The sequence below is a fragment of the Phyllobates terribilis genome, unplaced genomic scaffold (assembly GCF_046119375.1).
Source record: "Phyllobates terribilis strain yellow unplaced genomic scaffold, ASM4611937v1 Scaffold_2__4_contigs__length_985480577, whole genome shotgun sequence".
Lineage (NCBI taxonomy): Eukaryota > Metazoa > Chordata > Amphibia > Anura > Dendrobatidae > Phyllobates > Phyllobates terribilis.
The window spans coordinates 714,931,006-714,950,514 of record NW_027362762.1 but is presented as its reverse complement, the minus strand read 5'-3'; positions in this window follow the sequence as shown (position 1 = coordinate 714,950,514).

The following is a 19,509-nucleotide window of genomic DNA, read 5'->3' as shown; positions in this document are numbered from 1 at the left end:
CGTGTTCAGACAGGACAGACCAGAAACAGGAGCGGGTCTAGGAAATCGGCCACTAGAAGGCGGAACGAACAGGCAAGGAGCGTGTTCAGACAGGACAGACAAGAGAACACAGAAAGGACTCAGTTCAGACACGGGAACTACAGGAGACATACAGGACACAGTTCAGACACGGGAACTGATACCGCAAAGCAGGAGACATACAGGACTCAGTTCAGACACGGGAACTGATACAAAAAGCAGGAGACATACAGGACTCAGTTCAGACACGGGAACTGATACAAAAAGCAAGAGACATACAGGACTTAGTTCAGACACGGGAACTAATACCGCAAAGCAGGAGACATACAGGACTAAGTTCAGACAGGCCTGGAAATACAGCCTCCAGGAAAGGCAGACAAGGAAACAAAGACGGGACCTGGCACCTTCAGAGTGCAAGCACACACTGAAGGAAAACACTATGCTCAGGCAGGGATAGAAGGGAGCTGCTGAGCTATATACCAAGTGTCAGACAGCAATAGGCTGAGGACGCACAAGGGGTGTGACCCACAGCAGGTACAAAAAGCAGGAAGTGATCGGGCGCCGCCCTTAAGCAGCAGAGACAGACACAAACAGACAGCATGGAGGGAAGCCAGAGAGACATTCTGGACAGGAGATCAAGTGCGCCCTCTTGCACAGTGGGAGATGGACCACCATGCAAGGACGCCGCCAGGTATGTTACACATCCTAGTGCCAGTCCCAGCCCCTATGCCTTGGGGTGCCTCCTGATGCTCTTCACTAAGTATCCCGTGGTCCCGAAGCATTTCCTTTGAAAAAATTAAGTGTCCAAACTACAGGTGGTGTAGCTTGCTTAACAGCCGGGTTAATCCGCTGACTAGCAGACACTGCTACTAGGCACAATGTATTTCCTGGGCTAGATGCAGATAAAAATTTGTAAGTAGATACTCTCGTTGGATGCTGAGAAAGCATTCCATAGAGTCTCCTGGCACGCCATATATGATTCTCTTAAAAAGCTTGGGGTAGGGGTCTAGGGGACCCTTTTATAGCCAAAATCACGGCCCTGTATCACAATACGTCACCTAGGCTGAAGATAAATGGAACTGTAGCACCGAGGGCTCGGTTGCTACAGACGTATTGCACCTCACCCAGAGGTGTGATATCTCACTCTCAGATAAGGATGGAGTGTGGATCAGGACCCGACACCTGCATGCATTACACCACATTGCCGTGGGGCAGGGCGACCAATATGCCCCTGAGATGGGCACGACAGTCCCTGTCCCTGGCTGGAGTGGGGGGAGGGAACACTGAGGAAGGGGAACCCTGCAGTGCAGGAGCAGGGAGGAAGCAGTTCCTGGGTGCATTGAGAAGGGAGTATAAAAGGTGGGCACCATCTTAGTTCAGTGCAGAGAAGTCTGAGCAGAAGTGGCAGGGAGCAGGGGCTCTGCATGAGCTCTGCTCCGGAGGCGGGCCTAGTAACAGAGGCCCAGGCCTGCAAGAGGGAGAAGGAAGGAAGAGGAGCGGAGAAGGCTCCAGGAACGAGGAATGAAGGGATCCCAGGGGTGCGGACGGGTGAGTCGCCACCGCACGCCCGAATCCACCTGCGTGGAGGGGTCAGGCCAAAGGGGGAGACCGGTCCCCGAACTAGTGGAGGCAGGAAACGACCCTCAGCTAGAAACCGGAGGCTCTGACATTTTATGTGGCGCAGCCCCTTGCTCCACCCGCTAGGAAGGCACCACATAGGGTCAGGGAAACTGGCGCCAAGTTTACCAAGAGGAGGCCCGAGGCAGCCGGACAGAAGTGTTGGTAAGAAAGGCCAGACAAAGGACACACAAAGGGGGTCCTGTGAAGCGCTCCAAAGTTATCTGAGAGTTGTCTGAGCCCCTCACCTGGTGAGCACAGTACGACGTGGGCAGCCGTTACCTGCAGACGTGGTCTGGATAATAAGAACTGTGAGTAAAGGCCCTGAACTGCATCACTGACTCCGTGTCGTTACTGCTGCTGCCCTGCACCATCACCCCCATCCTCCGCATACACTGCCCTGAGGCTATACTCCTCCCGTGGGGAGTTATGCTACGCTCTGCTGCACCCACAACACCAGCCTTAGCGGTCTGCCCTGTAGCGGCGGTTCACTCTGACCGCAATCCACGGGTGGCGTAGTCGGACATTTAAACATCAAAACCACATAAATAGTTCCGCCACTGGTTTGACCGCCCTGAGCCACGGAACCGGATCGCCGCCACGAAGACTACAACCACCAGCATCCACCAAAAAGGGTCCGGCTCCGGGTGTCCCAAGGCCCAGGGGGTGCGTCAGAACATTTTCATCACCTTTCACAATCACCAATGGGACAAGGCAGGGATGTCCTCTGTCCCCTCTCTTATACATCCTAGTGACGGAGCACCTGCTCTCATCAATTCGCCATAACCCCAATATTAGGTGGATTGAGGTGGGAGGCACCGAGTACAAGTGCTCTCTATTTGCTGATGATGTCCTAGTATATATCACTCAATCACATATATCCATCCCTGCTGTTATGGCTGAAATAGATCACTTTGTTACATGGTAAAATTTTAAAATCAATGCAGCGAAGTCTGAGGCCCTCGATGTCTCCCTCCCTAAATCCATATAGGATTCCATCCAGTCCAACTTTCCCTTTGCCTGGCCCTCACAGGGTATCAAATACTTAGGAATTCCTATTCATAGAGACCTCTCCCATCTATGTTATCTTAATTTTGGGCCCTTTATTGAACAATTCCATACAGACCACGGTTGGCAAGTTAGAACTGTAAGATTCACTACGTGAACCACTGGTGTTTTGTGGAAAAGCACATGTACACTGCGTTCCAAATTATTATGCAAAAAGTGTTTAGGAGTGATAAGGGAAGAATTTGTTTGTTTGTCAGTTAAACTCATTGATGGTGATGTGTGTCAGGGCTCTTTATATCACTGTAAGCAATTGCAGACACCTGTGCTAATTAGTTTGGCAGGTGTGTCCAATGAAAGGCAAGACTACTTAAGAAGGCTCTCTCACATTATTAAGCAGCCTACATTTTCTGCCAAAATGGGAAAGAAAAAGGATGTGTCGGCTGCTGAGAAGCAACAAATTGTGGAGTGTTTAGGTCAAGGCATGACTACAATCAACATTGTGCGATGATCAGGATGAAGTGTCTTGGCAATCAAGAAGTATGTAGCTGATTCACAGTACACACGTGTGCGTGCTGATAAGGGCAAATTGAGGACTCTTTCCTACAGGCAATTACGTCAGGTTGAAAGAGCAGCGGCAAAAAAGCCTTGTCATAGCAGCAGACAAGTTTTTGAAGCTGCTTGTGCCTCCAACGTCCCCCGAACAACAAGATGCAGGGTCCTTCAGAGGTTTGCAGCTGTGCATACGCCATCCTGTCGACCTCCTCTATCCACTTCACACAAGCAGAAACGGCTCCAGTGGGCCAAACATTACATGAAGACTGATTTCAAAACTGTTTTGTTCACGGATGAGTGCCGTGCAGCGCTCGATGGTCCAGATGAATGGAGTGGAGGATGGCTGGTTGATGGACACCCCACGCAAACACGGCTACAGCGCCAACAAGGAGGAGGTGGAGTAATGTTTTGGGCTGGAATCATGGGGAGAGAGATTGTCGGCCCCTTTAGGATCCCTGAAGGCGCTAAAGATGAACTCCATAATGTATGTGGATTTTCTCAAACAGCACTTCCTGCCATGGTTCAAGAAGAAGAACCGTGTATTTCACAGCAAGATCATTTTTCTGCATGATAATGCACCATCTCATGCTGCACATAAAACATCTGCATCTCTGGCTGATATGGGCATAAAAGGGGACAAACTTATGGTGTGACCCCATGCTCCCCTGACCTCTACCCCATTCAGAACCTTTGGAGCATCATTAAAAGGAGTGTCTATGATGGCGGGAGGCAGTTCACATCTAAGCAACAGCTCTGGGAGGGTATTCTGTCCTCATGCAAAACAATTGAAGCAGAAACCATCCAAAACCTGACAAATTCAATGGACGAGAGAGTTCAGAAGCTCCTTTCGAACAAGGGGTCCTATGTGAAAATGTAACATCACCTAGAATAAAGTTTTGAGTTGAAAACTGTTTGATTTCAGTTTCTAACAACCTGCTAATGCTTATAATTTCAAAAATGACCATTTTTTTGGTCTTTATTAAAATGAAAAGGTTGATCGAAAAGTTTGGGGGATCTAAGAGTTTGGCAACCCAGTAGTCATGATTACTTCGAATTCTGACAATATGAGGGTCATGCTGCAGGTAGTGCAGCAAGAAGGCACTTATGTGTCTTGCGCATCTCGGAGCCCCAAAATTATTTTCCGGGCTAGATGCAGCTAAAAATTATTTTTAATTTTAAATCTGGTGAAGCTTATTATAGATGGCCTAATAGGATCAGTGCTGCACACTGCTACAAAGCCCAAATTATTTTCCAGTCAAGATACAGATAAACATGATTAGTAATTTGAAAGCTTAAAACGGTTGGTAGGGTGATTTTAACCAATCATCAAGCTTTTACTCTCCCCAGGATGACACAGGGGTAGAAAAGTCGTTTCGGATCCATGATTTGTTCATCTTTATGAACGTGAGTCTGTCTACATTATCAGTGGAGAGCCGCGTGCGCTTATCTGTCAGCACACCACCAGCAGCGCTGAACACACGTTCAGACAGAACGCTGGCTGCGGGGCATGACAAGATCTCCAAGGCGTAAGTGGCTAGCTCCGGCCATTTATCCAGATTGGAAGCCCAAAAAGAGCAAGGGTCCAGTGACACAGTCGTGGCTTCAATGTTTACTTGGAGATACTCCTGTACCATCGTCTCTAGGCGTTGACTTTGTGTCAGACTTCTTGTCTCCTGTGGCCTTGCAAAGGATGGGCTAAAAAAGTGGTGAAATGATTCCGCAAAATTGATGTTACCAGCAGATACTGTGGTTCTGTTACGGTTTGAGTGCTGAACACTTGACGGTCCCACGGTTGGCAAGTTGGAACTGTGAGATTCACTACGTGCACCACTGGTATTTTGTGGAAAAGCACATGTAAGATTCTGCAACAGTCTCTGCTGATACTCCTGCATGCGTGCATCCCTTTCTATGGCAGGAATAATTTCTGCAAATTTACTTTTGTACCGGGGATCTAACAGTGTGGCAACCCAGTAGTCAGGATTATTTCTAATTCTCACAATTCGAGGGTCATGTTGCAGGTAGTGCAGCAAGAAGGCACTCATGTGTGTTGCGCATCCAGGAGCACCAAGTCCCTGTTGTGTTGGTGGCGAGGTAACAATCATGCTTCCTTCCTCTGTCCTCTCCCCCCAACCTCGCACAACAGAAATGTGATCAAGGTCTCCCTCATCTGATGAGTCTTCCATCAGTTCGTCCTCCACTTCTTCCTGGGCTCCTGCACCTTTCTCACTAGTTTGGCTGCTACCATGCGCCCTGGTAAAACCATCTCCCCCACCCTCACATGCCTGCCGCCCTGGTGCTGCCGACCGTCTGGACCTTGCAGATGTTAGCCCTTCCGCATACAACTCCTCCTCCTCTACTTCCTCCACCTCCTCTTGTGCCACCACCTGACTCCGAATTCTGTTTAACATGTGCTCCAGCATGTAAATCACCGGAATAGTCATGCTGATAATGGCATCGTCAGCACTAAACATCTTCGTCGCCATTTCAAAACTGTGCAGAAGGGTGCATAGGTCCCTGATCTGAGACCACTCCTCCAGCGTGATTTGCCCCACCTCTGAATCTCGTTGGCCCAGGCTATACGTCAGAACGTATTGCACCAGGGCTTGTCGGTGCTGCCACAGTCGCTGCAACATGTGCAGAGTTGAATTCCACTGGGTAGGCACATCGCATTTTAGCCGGTGAAGTGTCAGGCCCAACGACTTCTGTAGAGATGTAAGTCGCTGAGCTGCGGGATGCGAACGGCGGAAGTGAGCACACAGCGACCGTGCCCTCTGCAGAAGGCCATCTAGTCTGGGATAGTGGGCTAAAAATTGCTGGACAACCAGGTTCAACACGTGAGCCATACAAGGCACGTGTGTGACATTGCCCCGGCGAAGGGCCGCACCCAGGTTTGCAGCATTGTCGCACACGGCCTTCCCTGGTTTCAGGTCCAGTGGAGACAACCATTCATGAAATTGGTTCTCCAGAGCTGACCACAACTCCTCAGCTGTGTGACTCACATTTCCCAGACATTTCAATGTAAAAACCGCCTGATGACGTTGAGCCCTACTGCCAGCATAGTAAGGAGGTGTGCAGGATCCCTTCTGCGCAGTTAGAAAGCTTGTGGCATGACCAGACAGGCTTTGGGTGCAGGTGGAAGACCGAGAGGAGGTTGAGGAGGCAGAAGCAGTGGAGGAAAAATGACATAAAGAGGATTGACGCACAACTCGTGGGGACGGCAAGACTTGGACAGCAGCCCCTTGTCCTGCTGTCACCATAGTTACCCAGTGCCCAGTCAGCGACATGTAACGCCCCTGTCCATGCCTACTCGTCCAAGTGTCTGTGGTGAAATGCACCCTGTCACACACAGAGTTTCTCAAAGAAGCGGTGATGTTGTGTGCGACATGCTGGTGGAGCGCAGGCACACCTTTCTTTGAGAAGTAGTGCCGACTGGGCATCTGATACTGGGGCACTGCGACGGACATAAGGTCTCGAAAATCCTCTGTGTCCACCAGGCGGAAAGGCAGCATTTCTGTAGCCAAGAGCTTGCAGATGGTGAAATTCAACCTCTTAGCTTTCTCATGGCTAGGAGGAATTGGTCTTTTACTTGTCCACATCTGAGGGACCGAGGGCTGGCTATTGTGCTTAGACGGGGTTGATAAGGGTGTCCCCGGCAAACTGCCGGTCTGTGAGGAAGATGCAGGCGGACATGTTAGGTTGCCTTGATCCAAAGGTGGTGCTATCGATGTCGGACAGCGCTCAAGACCAGCTGGTGTTACCACCTCCAAAGAAAATGATGACCTGCCAATCACGCTGGCTGTTGCGGGTAAAGAGGTGGCAGGTCTGCGCCCAAAAACAGGTGTGACTGCTGTCCCCCCAGTCACAGAGGATGAAGAGGCCGCGGATGCACAAGATATGGCAGACGGTGGTTGGCCCGGCCGGCTAGACCGCATTGTAGCACACTGAGCTTCCCACTGCAACTTATGCTTCATGTCCATGTGCCGGTTCATGCATGAAGTACTCAAACTATGTATTTTTTGGCCTCTACTTAGCTTTTGCTGACAAATGTTACAGATAACACGAGTTGGGTCATCTTTATCGATCTGAAAAAATGCCCAGGCTATGCAAGGCTTAGCACCCATGCGACCTGAAGAGCCACCACGACTTGTGGTGAGAGGCAGAGTTGTGTTTGAGGATGCAGTTGTTGACGTGCTTCCAGTACTACGTCTCTGTCCAGGAAGGCGCAACCTGACCTCGTCGTCACTAGCATCTTCCTCCACCTCCTCTGCTGACCTCATCTCTTGGCTGACTGTGGGTTGACAGTAAGTGGGATCTCCGACCTCATCATCATCACCCTGTGCGTTATCACACCCGTCGTCCTCAGAGCCAACCTGTTCCTGCCCTGACAAAAAACTAAAGTTGTCGCTCCAATCAGGTATTTGAGTCTTATCATCGTCTTCCTCATTGTCTCCACCAACAGGAGTTACAGTTTGGGAATGAGGGTCTACATTATGGTCAGAACCTTCTGCGTCTGGTCCTGGATCTGACTCATAAAGATTCTGGGCATCAGTGCAGATCATTTCCTCGTCTGGATTCACAGAAGCGCTGGAGTCGACCTCTGATTCCCAGGCTATAGTATGAGTAAACAGCTCTGCAGACTCAACCATCTGTTCTACCTCATACTCAGACGGGCAGCTGGAGATTTGGGAGCTGTGAGGAAGCAAGTGCGATTTGGGTGACACCTTTGAGGACTGGAGTATTTGTGATGTTGAAGTTGATGTGGAGGAGAGCCCACTTAAAGGAGCACTTGATATCCGTTGAAGCACCTGCTGTTTTTGTGCCTCATCTGGAATTTGTAGCGATTGGCGTGGCCGTAAGAAAGGGATCTTATCACATTGTCCGCTAAAAGAAGTAGACATTTTAGTTTGGCTGGAAGATGGTCTATCTTCTGCACCTACCCCACGGACACAACCTTTTTTCCCCTTCCCAACACGCCTATTCCCCTTTCCACCAGCAGCAGGCCTTTTTCCACTCATTTTGGTGGTTAACTAATTCACAACTCTGGAGTTGTTTGCACAAAAAAACAATGGATGGTAACCGAGCAGAGCTGAGTGGCCAAACTGTGGTATTAGGCCAAAACTATTGGCTGGGTTAGATGCAGAAAAAAATTATTTTTAATTTGCAACCTGATGGAGGTCAGTATAGATGGACTAATAGACCAAGTCCCACACACCGCTAGAAGCCCAAATATTTTTTCAGAGCTAGATGCAGAAATTTTTTTTATTCAATTTGCAACCTGATGGAGGTCAGTATAGATGGACTAATAGACCAAGTCCCACACACTGCTAGAAGCCCAAATATTTTTTCAGAGCTAGATGCAGAAAAAAATTATTTTTAATTTGCAACCTGATGGAGGTCAGTATAGATGGACTAATAGACCAAGTCCCACACACCGCTAGAAGCCCAAATATTTTTTCAGAGCTAGATGCAGAAAAAAATTATTTTTAATTTGCAACCTGATGGAGGTCAGTATAGATGGACTAATAGACCAAGTCCCACACACCGCTAGAAGCCCAAATATTTTTTCAGAGCTAGATGCAGAAAAAAATTATATTCAATTTGCAACCTGCTGGAGGTCAGTATAGAAGGACTAATAGAACAAGTCCCACACACTGCTAGAAGCCCAAATATTTTTTCAGAGCTAAATGAAGAAAAAAATTATTTTTAATTTGCAACCTGATGGAGGTCAGTATAGATGGACTAATAGACCAAGTCCCACACACTGCTAGAAGCCCAAATATTTTTTCAGAGCTACATGCAGAAAAAAAATATTTTTAATTTGCAACCTGATGGAGGTCAGTATAGATGGACTAATAGACCAAGTCCCACACACTGCTCGAAGCCCAAATATTTTTTCAGAGCTAGATGCAGAAAAAAATTATTTTTAATTTGCAACCTGATGGAGGTCAGTATAGATGGACTAATAGAACAAGTCCCACACGCTGCTAGAAGCCCAAATATTTTTTCAGAGATAAATGAAGAAAAAAATTATTTTTAATTTGCAACCTGATGGAGGTCAGTATAGATGGACTAATAGACCAAGTCCCACACATTGCTAGAAGCCCAAATATTTTTTCAGAGCTAAATGAAGAAAAAAATTATTTTTAATTTGCAACGTGATGGAGGTCAGTATAGATGGACTAATAGACCAAGTCCCACACACTGCTAGAAGCCCAAATATTTTTTCAGAGCTAGATGCAGAAAAAAATTATATTCAGTTTGCAACCTGATGGAGGTCAGTATAGATGGACTAATAGAATGATGCTATGCCCAAAAGATTTTACTTCACTAGGTGCAGTAAAAAAATTGGTATTCTATACACAGGTGGTATATCTTGCAACACAGATAGGCTACTCCACTGACTAACACACTCTGCAATAGGCCAAAAAGGATTAGCTTTGCTAGATTCAGCCAAATGCTGTGAAAAAAACTTGCACAGCACTGGCACAGACCTGCCTGGCAAAAACTGATAGGAACTGATGTAACCTAGTCCTGAAAAGGACTCCAATTACAATTAGTCTTTACTCCCACAATCTATCTATTTAAGAGCACAGACCTGCCTGATAAAAGTCGTAGGAAATGCTGTAACCTAGTCCTTAAAAGGACTGCAATCACAACTATTCCCTACTCCCAAGCTATCTGTATATTTGTGCGAAAATTGGCTTGAAATTAACAAGGTATAGCGCACACAGCAACAGCGGTGCCGTCTAACACGCAGCTGCAGCAGTGAGAAAATGGTGGCGACGGGGAAAATGGCTTGGTCTTATAGGGCAAGGACATGTGACATACACTGCCAATCACACATGCCCTTGCTTGTGTGAAAAAAAGCACTTCGCTCCGTGTGTGCGCTGCTGATAGGCTGACAGATTGCACCTCCCCACTGCAAATGCGGGAAAGAGAAAAAAAAATGGAGATCTTCATTGTTCCTGCAGAGATCCATCCCCTGCCCCTCCCCCCGCCCCGCTGTACACTCAAACTGCGTATTAACATTAATTTTCATCATTACTGAGAAAAAATCCAGTTATGATTTTGGTGCACGAACAGTTATCGAACATAACCTCGAACAGCTGAATTTTTCTCAAATTGTTCGTGTTCGCCGACCGGCTCGAACACCGCCCAAAACAGCTCGAATTTGAGATTGGCGAACAGTTCGAGTAGAACAACGCTCATCTCTAGTGGTCACTTAATTGATATTGGACTGGACATATTCCTGTCAGGACTCCAGGACGGAGTGGAACAAGCGTTAAGAGTGATGGGTGGGGGTCAGAGTCCTTCATACGAGTACGCAGGATCCTCTGTGGCCTGGAAATAGAAAGGACATGTTGGAGAGTTACACTTGCTGGCCAACTTGCCGGAGTGGAGACCCAGGGCATGCTGCAACAAGCTGAATTATTTTAGAAATAAAATGCCTTTCTAATGGAATGAGTATAAAGAGTTAATAAAGCTGTGACCGATCCTCACCCATCCATTTGTAAGAGTTACATTATTGTATTGTCAAGGAAAGGGGGGCGGTAGGGGGGCTGAGCGTCTGGGTTTGGTTGGGGGTCCCCACAGTCTGCCTAGGCTAGATTCATTTAAAAATTCTTCTTAGATACACAGGTGGTGCAGCTTGCTTCGCAGCTGGGCTACTACGCCCAAAGTATTGCATAGGCTAGATGCAGCTAAAAATACTACGCTGACCAGCAGACACTGAAGATTTGGAGCAGACCTCTGAGTAAACAGCTCTTCAGACTCAACCATCTGTGTTACCCCAAGCCATAGTGTATGTAGTTTCTTACAGTTAAAAGGGGGGGGGGGGCGACCCAACCCACCTGGAATTCACGATGCCAACGTCAAGTAAGACACAGCAAGGGGACTCCAAAAAGAGTCTCCATTTTTTCCCAAAATTGTGGCACAGACATCACTTAACCCTAGAACGCATACCTGGGGCCTCGCAGGCCCGTCCTGTTAATTGTTTTCTATTTTCTGCAAGATCACTTTAGTTAGAATTTTGAAACTCTAGGTATTCTTCATGTATATAGTTGTTTGTCATTTGAGTTTGAGTTATTCCATGTTATTTGCACACGGGCCTAAAAGGCCCCAGGTATGTGAAAGTGTAGATTTTTATGGTCATGCGTTCTAGGGTTAATTGGCATCAATTGCCCCACAGTTGCTTAAAACGGTTGGTGAGGTGATTTTACCAAATCCTCAAGCTTTTAGTCTCCCAAGGATAACACAGGGGTAGAAAAGTCCTTGCGAATCCATGATTTGTTCATCTTTATGAACGTGAGTCTATCTACATTCTCAGTGGACAGCCACGTGCTCTTATCTGTCAGCACACCACCAGCAGCGCTGAACACACGTTCAGAGAGAACACTGGCTGCAGGGCATGACAAGATCTCCAAGGCGTGAGTGGCGAGCTCCGGCCATTTATCCAGATTGGAATACCAAAATGAGCAAGTGTCCAGTGACACAGTCATGGCTTCGATGTTCACTTGGAGATAGTCCTGCACCATCCTCTCTAAGCATTGACTATGTGTCAGACTTCTTGTCTCCTTTGGCCTTGCAAAGGATGGTCTAAAAAAGTGGTGAAACGATTCCACAAAATTGCTGTTACCAACAGATACTGTGTTACTGTTACGGTTTGAGTGATGAATACTCTACAGTCCCACGGTTGGCAAGTTAGAACTGTGAGATTCACTACGTGCACCACTGGTGTTTTGTGGAAAAGCACATGTAAGATTCTGCAACAGCGTCTGCAGATACTCCTGCATGCGTCAATCCCTTTTTATGGCAGGAATTATTTTGGCAAATTTACTTTTGTACCGGGGATCTAAGAGTGTGGCAACCCAGTAGTCGGGATTACTTCGAATTCTGACAATCCGATGGTCATGTTGCAGGTAGTGCAGCAAGAAGGCACTCATGTGTCTTGCGCATCCGGGAGGACCAAGTCCTTGTTGTGTTGGTAGCGAGGTAAGAATCTTGGTTCCTTCCTCTGCCCTCTCCCCCCAACCTCGCACAACAGAAATGTGATCAAGGTCTCCCTCATCTGATGAGTCTTCCATGCCCATCGCCAGTTCGTCCTCCTCTTCTCCTCGGCTCCTGCACCTTCCTCAACAGTTTGGCTGCTACCATGCGCCCTGGTTAATCCCTCTCCCCCACCCTCCCATGCCTGCCGCCTTAGTGCTGCCAACCGTCTGGACCTTGGAGATGTTATCCCTTCAGCATACGACTCCTCCTCAACTTCCTCCACCTCCTCTTGTCCCACCACCTGACTCTGAATTCTGTTTAATGTGTGCTCCAGCATGTATATCACCGAAATAGTCATGCTGATAATGGCATCGTCGTCAGCACTAAACATCTTCGTCGCCATTTCAAAACTGTGCAGAAGGGTGTGTGGCGCCCCTGTGGGTTCAGTCGCCACAGAGTTACTGCATCTCACCCAGAGGTGTGGTATCTCACCCTCAGGTAAGGAAGGCGTATGGCTCGGGACCCTAACACCTGCATCCAACACATACCCGCAGATTGCTCCTAAGGGAGAGCACAGTCCCAGGTCCCTAGCTGGAGGGAGGGTCCTATGTAGTGGGTGCTTAGGGGAGCAGCTTAGGGGAGCACATGACAGGGAAAGTATAAATAGGAAGCCATCTTAGAAAGAGCAAGCTAGTCAGAGGAGGAAAAGTGACAGTAGCAGAGGCTCTGCATGAGCTCTGCTCCGGAGGTGGGCCTAGACTGGGAGGCCCAGGACTGAAGGAGAGAAGAGAGGAGTGGGAGCAGGAAGGCTCCAGGAACCAAAGGGACCCTAGGGCTACGGGCCGTGCAGAAGGCCATCCGTACTCCCGCTGCTACCAGGAGGTAGAGGGGTCAGGCAAGATAAGGGGAACCGGTCCCTCAACAAGGGGATAAACAGCAAGGCTCAACTAGAAACCGGAGGCTGCAGCTTTTCATGTACTGCAGGCCAAAGTCCACACCAGTCTCACTAAGAAGGTAGCCACATAGGACCCAGGGGACGGAACACAAGTCGCCCGCCAAGGCCCGAGGATACGGGATAGAAATGTCACTGGGTGTGAGGTGCAGGGAGAAGGCCAGAGAAAGTACACACAGAAGGTGGTCCTGCTAAGTACTCCGGAGCTATCTGGGGGTGGACTGAGCCCCTGACTGAGTACGCACAGCACGACGGGTGCGATTGCTCTGGTACCTGTAATCTGGACTGCAACAACTGTGAGTAAAGATCTTGGGACTGCATCACACGGACTCTGTGTTCATTGTCACACACAGAGTTTCTCAAAGAAGCGGTGAAGTTGTGTGCGACATGCCGGTGGAGCGCAGGCACACCTTTCTTTGAGAAGTAGTGCCGAATGGGCATCTGGTAATGGGGCACTGCGACGGACATAAGGTCTCGAAAATCCACTGTGTCCTCCAGGCGGAAAGGCAGCATTTCTCTAGCCAACAGCTTGCAGATGGTGAAATTCAACCTCTTAGCTTTCTCATGGCTAGGAGGAAATGGTCTTTTACTTTTCCACATCTGAGGGACTGAGGGCTGGCTGTTGTGCTTAGACGGGGTTGAGTAGGGTGTCCCAGGCAAACTGCCGGTCTGTGAAGAAGATGCAGGCGGACATGTTAGGTTGCCTTGATCCAAAGGTGGTGTTCTTGATGTCGGAGAGCGCTCAACACCAGCAGGTGTTTCCACTTCCCAATGATCTGACGACCTGCCAATCACACTGGCTGTTGCAGGTAAAGAGGTGGCAGGTCTTCGTCCAAAAACATGTGTGACTGCTGTCCCCCCAGTCGCAGAGGATGAAGAGGCCGCGGATGCACAAGATGGGGCAGACGGTGGTTGGCCCAGCCTGCTAGGCCGCATTGTAGCACAGTGAGCTTCCCACTGCAACTTATGCTTCATATGCATCTGACGGTACATGCATGAAGTACTCAAACTATGGATTTTTTGGCCTCTCCTTAGCTTTTGGTGACAACTATTACAGATAACACGAGTTGGGTCATCCTTATCGATCTGAATAAATGCCCAGGCTATGCAAGGCTTAGAGCCCATGCAACCTGAAGAGCCACTACAACTTGTGGTCAGAGGCAGAGATGTGGTTGAGGATGCAGTTGTTGACGTGCTTCCAGTACTCTGTCTCTGTCCAGGAAGGCGCAACCTAACCTCGTCGTCAATAGCATCTGTGACGCCCCGCTGCGCTTGGTATCACAGATCCTAGAAGAGTGTATTGATGGAATCCTCCACAAGAGGCCCCCATAAACATTCACACATCTCATCCTTCCACCTCAGACCAACAGAGGGAGCCCGTTAGGGATATAAATAGGGAAGGTGGAGCTAGGCAGTTCAGCTCCTCTGAAGAGTTCCTGCAGTAGAGAAACCTAAGAGAGGTCAGTCTGCAGTGGAGCTCAGTCTAGTCTAGAGAACTCAGTTAATAGTTCAGCAGTGGAGCACAAGGCTCCTGCTAGCTAGATTCAGGGAGCCCAGTTACAGCTTAAGGTGTGCCGGCGCCATAAGATCTGTGAAGCACGGCAAGCTGCCATTAGTGTGTATAACCTAGTGAGGGCCCGAGTAGGCCGAAGGCGAGTGGCGAGTTAGTACATAAGGGGCAGAGGAGCTTAACCAGCTCACCCCGAAGCATTTAACGGACACCGGATCCGAGCTTACCGGGATCTCTATGACCCAGTAAGGCATAACCGGAATCCCTGGAGAACTAAAAGTCCCAGGATCGCTAAGGTGCTAATACGTAACAGAGCCAGAAGACGCTTAGGCCCCGCATACTGGGAGCGTGAACTCCAAGAGAAGGCCCTACCACAAGGTCAGCCAGCGCAGGACAGAGACAAATTTAGGCCCAGCTCCAGGCAGGTCAGAAACTTACTACGCAGAGGCAAGAAACAGGAGGCCCTACACCCGCTCATTGGGGAGGATCCTGATATGCACCCTTCACCCTACAGTGCTCCGGGATGTGCCTGAATTTCCTCCAGTAAAAGGTACTGAAGTGACTACCGTGTCCGTTCCCGTTCTTGCTCTGACCCAGCTGGGTCTCGCCTGTCCTGCATTCCCCTTGCATACGCTGCCCTGAGACCTAGATCCACCTGTGGGGAGCTATACCATCGAGCTGCCTTATAACGGGCCTCAGTGGACTGCTGCAGCGCTGGTGCTTCTCACCAGATACCACAGGTGGCATCACGAACTCTTATAAAATTAACAATTATCCACCCTTTTAAAAAGTGACCCCAGGGTACGGGCCAGGGAGTCGACCACCGCGACATCCCCAAAGCCAGGCAAAGGCCCGGGTACCGAGTCATCCCCATCCCCTGGGCTAGTCACATCCTCCTCCGCTGACCTCATCGACTGGCTGACTGTGGGTTGACAGTAAGTGGGATCTCCAACCTCGTCATCATCACCCTGTGTGTTATCACACCCGTCGTCCTCAGAGTCAACCTCTTCCTGCCCTGACCGAAAAGTCAAGTTGTCGCTCCAATCAGGTATTTGAGTCTCATCATCGTCTTCATCATTGTCTCCACCAACAGGAGTTACAGTTTGGGAACGAGGGTCTACATTATGCTCAGAACCTTCTTCATCTGGTCCTGGATCCGACTTATAAAGATTCTGGGCATCAGTGCAGATCATTTCCTCGTCTGGATTAACAAAAGCTCTGGAGCAGACCTCCGTTTCCCAGGCTATAGTATGAGTAAACAGCTCTGCAGACTCAACCATCTGTGTTACCCCATACTCAGACGGGCAGCTGGAGACTTGGGAGCTGTGAGGTAGCAAGTGCGATTGGGGTGACACCTCTGAGGACTGGAGTATTTGTGATGTTGAAATTGAGGTGGAGGAGAGCCTACTTGAAGGAGCACTTGATATCCGTTGAAGCACCTGCTGTTTTTGTGCCTCATCTGGAATTTGTAGCAATGGGCGTGTCCGTAAGAAAGGGATGGTATCACATTGTCCACGAAAAGAAGTCGACATGTTAGCTTGGCTGGAAGATGGCCTTTCTTCTCCAGCGGCTCGACCCACCAGCGGACAGGCACCAGTATTGGGAGAGGGTGGCTGGCCGTCAGGGTCCACTGCGGCTCTGGCACAAACCCGGCGACACGGAGGTGGCACGGGCAGGAACGGACTGGCCGTGTCGGCTTCTCACTTTTTGGATTTTAGAAGGGCATGATATGCCTATATCTGTGTCTCCCCCTCCTTTTACTCTTCCACCTCTTTTCTTTTCGCATGACTATATGTACTTGTCACTTTTCCATGTGTTAGTTATGTCTTCTGAGCAGTTTGTCAGCTTTTGGACACCTTTGAAGGTGTTTTCTATGTGTTTCTATGTGTTTTTGTTTGCCTGCCATTGGTTTTAACGGTGTTCGAAGGTGTTCGACGAACAGTTCGACGAACTGAACTGAACTCGAACACTACGGGGGTGGCTCAACACTAATGTCTAGTTAGGGATCTATTGCTGATACTTTATTTATCAAATCAGTGCTGTCTAAGAGATAACTAGTTATTTCCTTTACCGAGGGTTTAAGTATACCTTCCACCCATCCATACATTTTGCCAGTGAAGGTGCCATCACACAAAATAGATTTATATGTTTCTGTATTTTCCTAAGTAAAATGTCATTTTTCCTGGACTTTAATGCATGAAGGCATGTGATTCTTTAGAACTGTAAAAATCCTTTTAATTTCACTGGAGGGTCAGACTCTGGTCCTTCTACAGGGTCAGTGTATATCCTAAGACTAGAAGTTCCTCTCTATCCATAGGATAGGGGATACTTTCTCGGTTGCTGGGAGATCCAATTATCCTGAGAACAAGGTTCTAAAGAGGCATGTATGAATAGAGTATGGGTCAAGCACCTCCACTAAATTCATTCTGAATGGGAGATCCTGAGACAGTCAAGTGGTCTGACCCCCCAGCAATAGGGAAGTTATCCCCTACTCTGTAGATAGGGAATAACTTTCAATTTTGTGACATACCCTATCATGTAGTAGCATGTGTCAGCCAGTTGCCCGTGTTTTACATAGTCCAATGTGTTTACCATGGCTATTGCTCCACCTTTGTCTTCCGGTTTAAAGATAATTTCCTTGTTACTTTTCAAAGATCGTTGTAGTCCTCCCCTTCTGTGCTCTGATTTTTGATACCTGTCTCTCGTTTGTGTCCATGCTGGTAGATTTAACCATATACTTTATGGCCGAATGACTATATATATATTTATCTATCTAAATAGTCCAGGTGGATATGTCCAGTTTGACCTTTTTTAGCTGCCATGCTTCCACCACCTTATCAGGGTGGGTTAAATCTCTTCTCTATCATAAAAATATTCTGTCAGACATAGTCTCCTGAAGTAATCAGTGTTTTTTCACTTTACCTGTCAGTGACTTTAATATTTTGGCTGATTAGTGAATATCATACCATAGTAGTCATTTAGTCATACTCCCTGTAATCTTTATATGTTCCAGTATCAGAATGCGGACAATAAACTTAGTATAGATTGTACAGTAGCGACAACAGTTAATATGTTTCACTAAATCAATGCAGAGTTGACTTAATGCATAGAACCTCCTAATTTTTATTCAAGATCAGGGACCAAGCATAGCTCAGTCCCTATTGGGTTTTTATACTCAGCAGCTGCTTTGAATTAAAAGAAATTAAATGGCTAATTGTTTTCCAAGGCCTTGAAGTCCCAATGAGATCAAACAGAGGCAGATGAGATGCTAAATATAAAAGTAATTTGCAATGATTTAGGTGATACCTTATAATGTTTAGCATTTTATCCTCTCACCAGATGTTTGTATAATGTCTCCTCTTATCGTAAACCATTTTAAGACGTCATTAATAACTTGTAACTGACCTCGCAAATAAGTGTTTGATTCGATAATCAATAATTATATAATGTGACGCAGAGAGGGCAGGAGATGATAAAAGAGATATTTATGGCTTCTAGTGGAGGAACAGAATTCTTTAACCTCTGCATTTTAGCGGAATTTTCTCTGTGTCCTCCTTTACACAAGTAAAAGAAATTTATTAAGATATAGATATAAAACTTTTATTGATACAGGGGTATACTCAGTTTAGGCACTGGATATCTCTTCAACCCCTTCACGACATTGACATCGACATCGGCCGCACATGAACGGCGCCGTGGGAAGTGCGTTCCCGCAAACTGCTGTACATGTACTGCGGCGCTGGTTCCGGTCCGCTGCAAGTTAAGATGGCTGCTGTCTCTGACAGAAGACCTTCCCTGCATGTCGCCCTTGGGGGGTTAAACCAACCTTCCTCACCCCACATTGGTGATCGCTGTGATTGGCCCATCCAGTAATTTGACAATAAAGTAAAAAAAAAATAGTCAACATGACTTGCTGTGTTTGGTGCTGTCTGAGACAGCACTAATCACAGCAGTCAAAATGGATAGAGAGATTGTGACGTCACCTCTGATGATTAACCCTTTTGACGCCGAATGGCTGGACAATAGTTACTGTCTAGTGTTGAGCGAGCATGCTCGACACTGCTCAGTACTCGCCCAAGCATCTCTCTAATCGGGATGTTCGGCGAGCACCGAGCATTTCCGGGTTACTCGGGCAGGAGCTCGGGTCTCCGCCCTGCACATTTGGCGCTCTTTACAGAGCCAATGAACATGCAGGGATGGCCAGACAGTCACTGTAATGCCGCAGCCATGTTGTTTGTGGGCATTACAGTGATTGGCTGGCTGCACAGCGTCACCTCGAGTATTTAAAACCGGACGCCGCCATCTTGGACACAGTCTCTCCGGATCAGACAATGTAGGGTCAGTGCTGCTGAGCTAGGGAGAGATTTATACTGCAAAATAGTGAGTGTAGGGTCTCTAAAGCCTGCCAAATCAAACAAACAGTCCTTCTCTGGACTAATATCCATCCCAGATATCAGGCAGGCAGGCAGGCAGGCTGTATAGGAGACGCACAGGTTATACCAACAAACACTGCATTACAGTCCTGTGTGCTCCTGCTGGTCAAATTGCTAGACTTATCCCCAGGTCTCAGGGGCCAGGAAAAATCCTTTTTTTTCATCTAAATCCTGTTTTGTTTTGTTTTTCCTCAGTCAGACTGTACAAATACGCGTCTTATTAACCTTTTGGTATTTCCCCCCCCCCCCAAAAAAAAAGAGGGGCTGTGAGTGTTCAGACACAAATATATCTGTTTAATAGAGTCTGGTGTAGGCCAGAGAACTAGAACTGTGTTTTTCCACTTCCACGGTTCAAATCTGCACGTTATCAACCTGCTTGCCTTTTTTCCATAAAAAAAACAGTTTGAGTGTGTCGCTGACTGTTCAGACAC